The 12,535-nt window shown below is 41.9% G+C and overlaps 1 protein-coding gene across 1 annotated transcript in view; it reads right to left on the bottom strand.

Annotated features, from left to right (window-relative positions):
* LOC113131922 (leucine zipper putative tumor suppressor 2 homolog) overlaps nt 1-12,535 on the bottom strand; it is a 33,884-nt gene that overhangs the window by 9,888 nt on the left and 11,461 nt on the right. The window contains 1 exon segment of the mRNA XM_026309682.1: nt 8,207-8,327. The gene's annotated coding sequence lies outside the window, so the exon portion shown is untranslated.

The raw sequence follows: 12,535 nt of genomic DNA, 5'->3' as shown, positions 1-12,535 counted from the left end.
GGTGAGTTACCATAATCCTTACAGCCTGCCAACAAAACACAAATCCACAAGTACAGGCAAAGCAACAACACTCTGACACATACAATAACTCAGCAAAGCAATCAGTCTGCACCTAATCTACTCTCCCATTTATTTGTCACGCATCTACTCACCGAAACTCCACAATAAAACTTCAAACAAGACGGAAAATGGTATTGTAATGAAGTCAGCTAACTCTGCTGTAAAATGAGAGAGCCTTTTAATGTTCTGCCAGACGACCTGAGGTTATATTATGCCTCCATTCCAACACAATGACTGTCTGTCTGAGTGGTCGCTCACTGTCACCTACCCCCACATGGCTTGGCTTTAAGGCTTCACAGTGTGAGTGTGTGTGTGTGCGTGTGCGTGCGTGTGTGTGCGTGTGTGTGTGTGTGTGTGTGAGAGAGAGAGAGAGTGTGTTTGAGATTGCCGAATGCCTGTAAACCCAGTCCTCATTAACCTATCGCCTCAATGCCAAACCTATTTTCATTCAAACCACAGACACTGTCCTCTTTGGCATGGTAACAGTAACATGGTTAACACTGTAGCCTAACAAAGGCTGTGAGTTTAAGCATCCAAGCTGAACACAGAGCTCTGACTTTATTGAACTAGATTTTCTGTAACGAAACAAATGAGGAAATAAAGTTTCTAAAAAGTCGGTCTGTGCATGAGTAATTGGCAACAGGCCCTCCATATTCCAGTTTTTTCCTCCTTTTCTTGTTGCTGTTGCAGACTTTGGCTTCGCCTTCTGTTTAGAGGCATTGCCATGGCAGCGGAGGCCCACATTTGTCAGGCATGGGGCGAACAGAGATACAGAGACAGGAAGAGTGGGGAAAAGAAGTAAGCAAAAAAAAAAGAATGAGTGAATGGGTGAATTAGCGAGTGAGTTTTGTGTGTGTGTGTGTGTGTGTGTGAGACAGTCTGACAGCAGCAAAGTTGACTCTTTAGCATCTCAAAGCATCTGGGCTCAATTCGGACGTGAGCAGCTGCTGAAGAGTGGCTTCGATTGAAGCTTGTATACTTTTATCCTTTTTCTCTATCACATGCACATATATATTGGCAAAGCTAGCAGCCAGTAGTCTATTGAAATGGGATGCAGCAGACGAATAAGTAGCGACGCAGTCTTGTCAAAACATTATGTCAATCATTTACTTTACAGTCCCGGTCTGTCCTGTTAGTTTTGGACAATTTTATCATAGTAAAATCTTTAGCCCTGACAAACTGTATGATCACACCTACATTGGGCTTCATCATGTTGTATGGACTAAAAAAGCATATACATTAAAATGTAAATCTTTCACCTGTATGTCTTAACAACACCTGGGTGATCTGCATGGATTTTTTATTCTGGTGCAAATACCACAATAATACTTTTTTTCAGTACCTTCACTTGTGAAGTACTGTTTTAATACATTTTTCTAGAAAATCCCTCTTTTCATTTAACAAGGCTAATTTTTCCAATTAGACATTTTGGGATGTATTGCATGTTATTAGATGCCTGTTAAATGTCTGTGTGGTAAATATGAAGGTTAACTTAGCTCAAGGTCTGACCAGCATCTGCAAAGATCACTAATTAACATGTTATATGTCACATTTCTTTCAACTAAACTGAAGTTGTCATTTTTTTGGGTAGCTATGTGTCAAATTATTTCTTGCATTTACTTCAAGTTTTCAGTACATTCCACTTGGTAGCAATAAGTATTAAGTTGCAGACAGTGGGTTTACTGGCACTGGCAGATATTAGGGTAACAGTATGTGAAAAAGAGGAAGATGGCTGACATTCCTTGTCCACCCCAAATACTGGATTTTCCAGGAGGTTTTCCAGCCACTGACAGTTATCCAACAGCGGTCAGTGGTCAGCCCGCAGACACTGGAAATACCAAAAATGCCAGTGGTACAGACACAAGGATTAGTCTGGGCAGTGGACTGTTTATCTGGATCAATGACTATAGACTTGATACAATAACTAGGAGTAGATATGATTTCCTACCACTGGAGAAGCTCATTTTATGTTAGCATGATGTTTACTGGAGTATATTTTGGAAAATCCAGCCTGTTCTGGCTTCTCATTGTCTCAACGCTGGAGAGAAGACTAAAGTTTTCCCTCCTAAACTTCCCTTCCTTCCCCCCTGCTGGTTTGGCTGCATGAACAGTGCAGAGCCATTGTTTCAGTATAACAGAGGGCAGAGAGCAGGGAGAAAAGGCCTGTTATCTCACACTGAAAGCAGCAACACTTTGACTGACAACGTGACCCATAATGTGAGAGAGAAGGAGGTGGGGTCAGTGACAGGAGTCAGGAGTGTAGGAGAGAGGTTTACTTACTATCAGGCTTCAGAGGAGACGTAGAAATTAAAATGGCTCTGCTTTTTAAAAAACATTTCAGCAAAGGCGTCAAAGCTTTTGTGTGAAATCACTGATCACAACTGAAGCAGCGAATACAACAGACACAATGCCACCCACACACACCCAGTGCTACTAAGTACAGCCAGGCAAATGAGTTCCACAGTAGCTATTACATAAGCAGCAATGCTTCAGTTTTACTCCATAAGCCTCAACATATAATTTACTTCCACTCATCTGAGAAAATATATGACACTGCAAAAATGCACGTGTAGCCACATTCAGTCATACTATCTGTGCCGCTGTAAACTCAAGAAAGATGGAGGGGGAACAGACTGGTGTGGAAAACACTCATTCAGCAAACTGAACAGAAGCCAGGCCGTCGTCTAATCTCTCGCTCTCTCGCTGTCTCCCTGCCGCCCTGTGTTTCTGTCTGCCTCCTTCTCTCAGTCTCCCTCCTTCAGTGTTTCACCGTGTTTCTCAGCTAGAGGCTTTACATAAACACCTGGCAAGAGATTTAGCTCACTGGGGGAAAAAATGGAAAAGAGGATAGAAAGACAAATCGAATCTGAATCCAGTTCTGAATCCTTTATTGAATCTTTCTGGAGTAGTTAATTTGGTGGGGAACATATTGCACCTAAACCATGGAGATTCTAGTGAAACAGTCTAAGTCTTTCTCCACATACTTTGTCACTGCTCTGTGACATTAATTAACCCTGTCCTGTCAGCATTTTCTCTGGGGGACTGCGGTGTTGTATAAACAACAAAGTGGAAACCAGTAAACCAAACTAACCAAACTGCAGATTTTTTGTGTGCACAGTGCTCTTAGTATTAACTGAGCTGTTGTTGCAGGTAATAAAAAAAATAGTTGGCTGTGCTTGTAATCTTCATGTTGTCAGGAGAAAATGGAGGAAATCCAAAGGAGAAAGAGAGATGCTTTGCTAGCTTTTAATAGTATACATATACACACGTGCACAGACAGAAAGCATGAGTCAACACGGCTGGAAAGTGTTACGTGTGTAACCTGCAACACACATTTACCTCATTTGTTTTGTTCAGAGAAGATGAGGTAACCCAGCTTCTCCATCTGTGTCCCCACTCCCCTCCAACCGCATCCCTTGAATGAAACTTTACGTCAGCGTTTACGTCTTGACACCTGCCATTTTTACAGCTGCTGTGTTTACGGAGTTAAATGTCAGTACTTCGAACTCTCCCAAAATCCAATAGGTAATTACAGTCTTCTTCCAGTCTTCTTCCCCCTACAGCATGACACGGTCAAACAGACAGCTACTACAAAGACATAAGTGAGTGGACGGCCCTCTAACCGCTCTGACTATAAACATATTTGCTGACACATGTCTTCTGGGCCATAACAAAGTTGATGAGAAACTACATTATGTGGCCCAGGGCGCTCAAGGAGTCTTGTAATTACACACACAGGGAAGACAGAAGAGAAACAGCAGCTGGCTGTGTCTGCCAGGACTTCATCACCAAGAGGAAAACAAAGATTATGTTTGAGTCTTCTGGATAAACGTGTTTTGTTATGGGGTCACGCTTCTAAAATGCTGCCTGGTTGTGTGCTCTGGTAGAAATCTATATGCAGCCTCATGCTCTTTCTTATCTGCCATGTGAATGTGTGCACAGACAGATTGAATAACACCCTCCGCCTCCTTCCTCCAGGCCAACTGTCCAGAGGGTGGAAAGCTTTCACAACGGGCAAAAATTACAAATTTCAAAAACTCATCATCCCACCTCAACAAAAACAAGCTGCAAGGTTTGTTTGTGCTTGTTTTTGCAGGTTAAAAGTGTCCAGGTTCATTTAAACCAGCTACGGTCGTAACAACTTCAGAAAACTAACTTTAAGTTAATGCCAGTCAGCTGACTCTGAATCATCCTGATGCCTTCAATCTCTGTCAAAATGAATAAAAACCAAGTTTTCTTCCTCATTATTTGGCCCCTCAAATCCTTACCAACTTTTTGGTCTTCACTGGCTTCACATTCCTAAACTACTTTCCAGTCCTGTTAAATTCAGTCTTTCTGTGTGACTGGGCCTGCCATGCAACTTTTGTCTCCAAGTCTTTCCGTTACACACCTTCCATTAAAGGCATCTCCACAGTTGACACCCTCTTAAGTGGCTTCACACTGACTTAAGGCGTGCATGAATACAAAGTGTCCTCAAGCAAATCTGAATTCATGTAAACAAAACCAAATTGGAAGGAGAGAGTCTGAGGTTGGAGACACACACACATACATTCACATTTCACATACAAACACAAGCACAAAAACACACTCTCTTCCTCACTGCACACTCACCCCAGTGAGACCCCTGCATCGCTGCCTCCACTTGTCTCTGTCTCTCTTGGAAAAAAAAAAGATTAAAAAAAAAAAAAGACTCCAGTCTGTGTTGGCTCAGATTCTCCGCGTCCTTCCTTTTTTCCCCTGCTCTCTACCTCCTCTCTGCCGTTGCCTCTGCACCGCTCCAGGACTTCATATCCCAACTCGAGGACTTTGAAATGAAGCCTCCTTATTTTCTTGTGCTGTCCTCTCCTCCTCTTCCTCTCGCTTCTCACTTCGCTCCACTGTTCCTGTTCTCAGCTTTCCTTCCCTGCTGCCTGCCTTAGCACCGCCTCCTCCTCCTCTTCACTCCTCCCTCCCCTTTCTCACTTTTGTCTGCCCCCCCCCCCCCCCCCCCCCCCCCCCCACCCACCTCTAGTTTCCCTATTTCACCACACACACTAGTCTCCTCCACCTCTCTCTCTCCTCTCGCTTCTCTTTTCAGCCGGAGCTTCATCCATCCGCTTCTTTTTTTACACATATTCTCTGCATCAACACAATCCTGCATCAACATTTTTAAAAACCTTACTCACTATTTCAGTTTGGTGGGTGTGTGGAAGCAGAATGGCCCACACGCATCAAGGGATCACCTCGTCCTATCACTCCAACTGTCCACATCTGTCCTGTGGCTAAATAACAGCACTGTTACACTCTGCTGTGCAATTATGCAATTATCAAACAAAATCAACTACATCAAAAGCTGCAGCACCACAGGGTGGGGTTAAATTACATAACATGTTTGTGCTCATTTTTCTACTTGCACAGGGTGCATGCTCTCCTGTGCATGTGAAGGTGAGCGTTATTTGGCAAGTGACAGAAAGCTGGGAATGAATGAGTGGAAAGTCAAATTAAAAAGGGAGTGAAAAGGTTTTGAGAAACGTTTTGAAGCTGTTTGGACATGAAGCTGAGAAGGTAATGGTGGAAAGGTGTGTGCTGTTGGACAGACATAGTGTGATTGCATTAAAAGTTGAAACTGTTTTATTGTATCATTAATGTATTGGATTTTTCAAAAATGAATCTTTTCATCTACTGTCAACGAATAGCAAACCACAAATCAACATTTTAAAACCCTCTGCTATTATATTTAAAATAATGATAAAAAACAAAGAATCCCCACATAACAACTTGAATAAGCATATTTTGGCATTTTTAGTTATGCTAGCTGGCTCTATGATGTGGGGGAGGCAGGAGTCAATCCCAGTTGACTCCCCTGGACAGATCGCCACTCTATCACAGAGACACACACACACACACACCTACGGGCAATGTAAACTCACCAGTGAACCTAACCCCAAACTGCATGTGTTAGGACTTCGAGAGGAAGCTGGAGCACCTGGAGAAAACCCACACAGACAGGGAACACAGGAGAACATGCAAACTCCAAAAAGGCTCTTCTTATTGTGAGGTGACAGTGCTAACCACTGCTCCACCAAGCAGCCCATAGTAAACCCTGGTTAAACATCTGCATGTTTGCACTGGCGTTATGAGCGTGTTTGCATTCTGATGTTAGAATATAACTAAAGCAACACTGTGCTCAAGTACTAACATGGCACTAAAAAATAATGTCATTATCAGGATAGTTAGATAGTTCATCATTTGATTATTCACCATTTCTTTAAGCATTCAATTATTTCTAAATCTAACAGGCAAGTTTTTGCTGTGTGGTAACAATAGCCACGCTATTTGTTTTTCTGTGCTGCCATGGAAAATGGTCGGAGGACTGAGTAATGCTGGAGGGGAAGGGTGTGTGTGTTTGTGTGCGTGCATGTCTTTCTGTGTTTGTGTGGACAAGTTTTCAATACCATGTTTGTGAGGACATTTTGGCCAGTCCTTCTACCTTCAAAGGGTCGTTTGAGGGAAAAGACTTGATTTAAGTTTATAACAGAATCAGGTCACGGTTAGGGTATAAGCATTTAACTGTGATGATTAAGATTAGGGTAAGGGGTTAGGTCAATAAACGCATTAGGTGAATTAGGTCAATAAATGGCCCTCACAAAGTTAGTAAGACCATCAAGAGTGTGTGTATTCTCTCTCTTCCTCTCCTGAGCCCCACCATGTTCTAACAAGTGAGAAAAGAGTTCAGTTCTGCTCTCTGACTTTGCACTTTACTGCCATTAACTCAAACCACCTCTCCATGCTGAAAATACAACACCAGAAAGCTTTTGAGTCTTGTGTATGTGTGTTTGTGTCAGTGGGTGTGTGTGAGTCAGCAAGTGTTTCTATCCCAGCCTCCGAACAAGTAATAATAACTGTGCATCTATTCAGCGTAAGATGCTAAACTCTTCTAAGTGCCAGGCCGGAGTGGGAGGCTGAATGTAATGCTAAAGAAAAGTAGGAAGAGACGTTTAAAGTGTTTCTAAAGCGATTTCTTTTAGATGGATGGAGCGTTCAACATACACAAGAGAGTCCACCATTTCTCTTTCTGTATCTTCATTCACATCACAGCGTTTTCCCATTTTCTCCATTTGGACCAGCAAAGCAAAAATCAGTGACCATTTTTCACCATGTAACCTCAAGCCAACTCCAATCACATTACACATACATTTATCCTTTGTTAAGTGTAAACTATAGATAAGTGCAAATTCTATGAAATGTGGATCAACCAAAAGTAAGGGTCTGTACTGAGTCCTCCGTATTTTGACGTGACCTTCCAAAACGGGCAGCAAGTAGTGTTGGACGCTAATGAAGGAAGGGGACAGCTGCGGGACAGATTGAGCTGGACTGGAGGAAAAATGGAGAGCGGAGGAGACAGCAGCTATGTAATGGAGACGGTGGAAAGAAGAGAGGAAGACAGCTGCCGCTGTGTTGATCACACATTATTGTCAGCCCACATATGTTACAAACACTGCCCTTTACTGTGCAGCCTTCAGCCTGCAGGATTCAGTGCTGTGTGACTGCTCAGGGCCAAAAATCAAAACAAACAAAACACTTAGTAGCTATCCAATGCAGGCTGACATGACTCGTTATGTTTTATATAAGGTTTGTGAAAAAGGTGCCGTACAGAGGAAATGACTTTGTGGAAGAAGGAAACTGACAAACACACGTTCCCTGAGTTTGGGAGGTATCTCTGCCATCTGACTGGTGTATGGAGCAATACCAGCTCAGCTCCAAATTCCTAACCCCCTGACCCCTTATCTCCTTCTCTACACCCTCCTCCCCAATGTGTCACACATTCTAACTGTCATCCATCTCCAAACCTGATCCATAACTGGACACTTCAAAGACTGAGGGCAAGACCCCCCATTTCCATAAATGTGTGTGGATCCGTGTGTGTATCTGTGTGACAAAGTGACCACAGCAGCTCGCTCCAAACTGAGCACACATCAGTCTAGGTCAATGATTAATGTCCCCCTCGAAAGACAGGAGAGAAAAGGAACAGAGAACAGGAGAGAGAGAGAGAAAGAACAAGAGAGGCAGGAGGAGTGAGGAACGCTTGAGTCAGCGAGAATTGAAGGTCAGTGTCGTCAGAGAAGGGTTTCGCCTGCAAGTTTGATTTTATTTGGTGGTTCTTTACCTCAGAGTGTCGCCCAGTTTACTCCTCCTGGAGGTCTGGGGGGGGGGAGGGAATTGGCAATGAGCTCTCATCCCAGGACCTCGTTCCTCTGTGGGCTGCTTCTGTTCAGGCACACTGTGACCTGAGGGAAAACACCAGTCATTAATGTTAACTTGCTGACTTAAATTCACTAATACTAATACTAATAAGAATAATAATAGATTATTTCAGCGGGATCAGGCTGTGAACACAACACCGACATGTCATCATTTCATTAATATGGTACATTAATTAGCAAAGAGTTGCTTTTTATATATCCAGAAGCTACAGAGCAACATTATCATTCAGTTTGAAGTTATGTTTCTGGCCACCTGATAAATTAATGTCCAGTATTTCATCTTTTTCAGCTCTGTTTTAGTCTCTACCAACTCTGGATCGAAATACATCTCTGTTTAGTTCCACAAGTGTTCACCAGTCGCTGATTGTGTCTATGTTCTATTCATTGCTGAGCAGGTAGTTTGCCGTGGCTTTATGCTGTTTTTATGTTGCTTGCCTTTGACAAATAAAGGCCCAAAATGCCCCGACCCAAAACTAAGACTGACTTATTTTAAGCCTGAAGAGCCAGGCAACCTGTCCTCACACTGACACTCAAGACTTCCATGCCCCTAAACAAGCATCTACACAAGACAAATTACAACTAAAAACAGCAAGAATCTGATGGTGACCCCAATTCTAATATAAAATGAAAAGAGTTTACATTAACAACCCACAACTTCACTGTGTTTTGAGAAGAAGGAAAAAAGAAAAAAATAAAGAGAGAATTATAAAAGAAAAGGAGGTAACAGGGCAGTATATCTTATGCTTTTTTTATTTTCTCATTTAACCCATTCTTTGTCTTTGCTTCCTCCCAACAACCTCTACAGTTTCTACACAGGCAGCCAATGAGGTGATCAGTCAGCTTGTTATAGTCTGATAAGTGAAACTATACAACTATTGATTCTGGTCCCGGTGTCCCAGTCCAGGGATCAGTTCTGCCCCATCTCCCTGCTGCCAGGCCAAACCTCAGAGCTGCTTTAAGGAACCATGAACAGATGCTGATTGGGCTCTTTCACAGTTGCTGTCACAAAATGTCAGACTTTAGGACTATGGACAGTCATGCTGACAAATTTTCCTTCTTACAAAAAGTCTTGTCGAAACAGATTGCGTCAGCCAGAGCTTGATGTTATATTGTGGCTGCAAAGCAAATTAGAAAGAAAAGCTCTTCAGGTCAAATTGTGATCAACAATGGATGAAAACATCATATGGCCCCTGCACAAATGAAAATAGATACCAGGGTACATTATATACACGTCCGTACAGACAAGAGCAGAACAGCACAGAACAGAAGTCTAACCTTTTCTCCAGCACCCATCACCAAATATCAGTACCGAAGTGCTACTCAAATGTCAACTTTACTTGGAAAACTAAACATAATGCATAACCTTTCAAATGAAATCAATATAATCTGTTTCATTCTGACAAATGGCCACATAAAACAATTACTGATTAACATTTTGATTTCATTAAATCTCCAAAATTGCTGATATTTGAGGGAAGGACAGATCAGTATCAATATGGAGCAAATGTGAAATAAATTCATGTGTTGGTCTGTGCCTGTCAAACAAAGAAAAAAAAGCCCACAAATTTATGAATGATTTCCATGGAATCTGGAGGTCAGTTTTAGTCCATGTTTTAGTCCATGACTGATTAAAGTGGCAATCAGGATCAGGGATTTCTGCCATTAGATGATTATTGTGTTTCAGGCATTCAAGGCCTGATTTGATGGCTACGTGCCCTGTAGTTGTTACTGCAAACATCAGTTCACAGTTTGATCATCTGAAACTGAGCATGAAGTGTGGGCTGTGCCAGGGGGGTAAAGACTTCAGTCTGGCCTAATGAGGAGACCCCAGGAGGACAGATGGTGAAGGTCTTCTTTTAGGGATACAGGCATCAGGGTGGTGAGATAACACACACACACACACACACACATACACACACGTCAAACCTCCCTTCCATGCACCACATCTAATCAAATGACATCTCACCCAGTATGATGGATTCAAATTAATAATCCTTTAGACCACTATTAGATAAATTACAGTGCTATAACAGCACATGTCCTCACTGCAGGGACGTCACTTTGTGTGAATATACTGACACTATGATTCAGGCTCAAACTCCCATAGGGAGCTGCAGTACTAACCTCCGCTGAGGATTTGATTGAGGTTATGCAGCTTGTGTGCCTTGCCGCCTTGGCTTCATTTTGTTAATCAGTAGCGTTAACCTGGGGCTTTGCTCTGTCTCCTCTTTAGAGAGCGCAATGTTGCACTGATGAGGGAAGAATAATGGAGGCTGAAGGAGAGAGTAGCTGCCGTCACACAAAAGGCGTGGTTAAATCTGTGCCAAGGTGACTCTCACGAACTGAAACAGGAGAAAGAAGTGTTCAGCTCAGAATGGCATAAACACACAGTGTATTAAACAACGTAGTAGTAGAGACAAAAGTTCATATTACAGTATGTCAGTTTATTTGCTAATAACAATGTATTGCGATACATTATAGAACAGTTTATAAGAAACTGTCAAGAATCGTGATTTTCACATTTTCACACAACTATTAACCAATAATCAAGAAAATAATCACCAGGTGCGTAGATAATTAATCCATAGTTGCGTTGTAGCCTGATAAAATCAGAGACACTCAAGTGATAGATTCATGTACACAAACTGAAAAGTCTCTGGCAAAGGTTTATTATCTCACTGAGACAAATCTATGAAATAATAGAGTGGAAGAGTGTGCAGCACAATATCTACAGCAGAACAGAATCAATGGAACTAGTAAAGCAATTCCCAGAAATAGGGCAGTCAGGTAATGCAACTTCTATGTATTTCTATTTTTGCTGTCATTAACCCAACATTCATATTGTACTCTCAGCCTGGCACTTTGGCGGCTGCTGCTGTCGTTTTTCCAAGAAAGTGGAAAGCTGCTTTGTTGCCATAATATGCCCTGTGTGATGCTTGGCCCACTTTCCAGTCTGCTTTCATTGTGTAAGCACACATACATAAAACATGATTTGCTGCTTCAATTTCTGACTTTTATTCAGCAGGGATTTGGTGACAGACAACATCACAGCCATGAAAAGCAGCGCATAGCAGCAGTGAAATGCAAGTCTCCCTCTGATCCTCTGAGTTAGGGAGAAAAAGAGAGAGAGAGTTGGCTACATTTCAGAGAACAAGGTGTAATCACTGACCTCTAGACTTACAACTGAAGACAAATGGCCATGATTAATGAGGGCCATTCATCGTATAGGTTAAGACAAAAACAATGGGAACTGCATTTGCCCATGCTGCTCTGATAGATCTATCTGCTGTATATATTAAAGTCCAGTGTTGTTAGTTTGCGCTTCATTTATGATCAAGGAGCTCAGGTCAGGCTCGGTGTAGGTCCAGTACTGCTCACTAGAGGGCAGCCTGTCTAAGTCTGGCAAATATAATAGCAACCACTCTCAAGCAGAACTGATTTGATATTCAGACCTCAGCGAGACACAACAAATAAAGAATAAATAACAGCATCTAAATTGATTGTTAATACCTCTGGACAAATCTGAGCCCTCCCAATACTCCTTAAAGCATCTTTCACCTGTGTCCAGCAATGTACAGCTTGAAGACAAACAAGTGCTGATCATAATACATTGGTGGCAGATGTACTGAGATCCATTTCTTAAGTAAAAGGATCTGCACAACCTTCATTTAAACTTAAGAGATATAATCAGCAAAATGTACTTAATTTATCAAAGGTAAAAGTACCGGTCGTACAGAAAAATGTGCCCTGAGATGGATATAATGTTATATATCGAGGAATTAGATTGTTGATACTGATGTATCAATGCACAGTATAAGTAGCTCTTTACTGTTGTAGTTTGATAAGATGGACCTTGTTTGTCTAGGTTAAACACAGCTGGGTAATTTTTCAGTACATCTCTGGGCCATGAACACTTATTTATATGAAAATATCAGAAAAAGAGGAAATCATGGAGTCAAGACAAGAGTCACTGCTTTTTTTTGTCACAAGCCAAAAAAGTCAAGTTGGTCAGTTTAGTAAATGTACTCAACTTACGAAAATATTCTCAAATGTACTTTCTTTCACCACTGTCAGAAGACAGAGACATTATCGTGTATCGTATGCAAACCTCCCTTAATCAATACACTTCTCCTCTACCTCTCCTTTTACAACCCTTCTCTCCACCCAGTTGTTCCTCTCAGATTTCAGGTCTTAAGTCATCCTCCTTGATGGGCAGATTAGCTGAGAAGACA

The sequence above is a fragment of the Mastacembelus armatus genome, chromosome 15, assembly GCF_900324485.2.
Source record: "Mastacembelus armatus chromosome 15, fMasArm1.2, whole genome shotgun sequence".
Taxonomy (NCBI): Eukaryota; Metazoa; Chordata; class Actinopteri; order Synbranchiformes; family Mastacembelidae; genus Mastacembelus; species Mastacembelus armatus.
The sequence above is the reverse complement of the archived record's forward strand: the minus strand, read 5'-3'. Positions and strand labels throughout refer to the sequence as shown.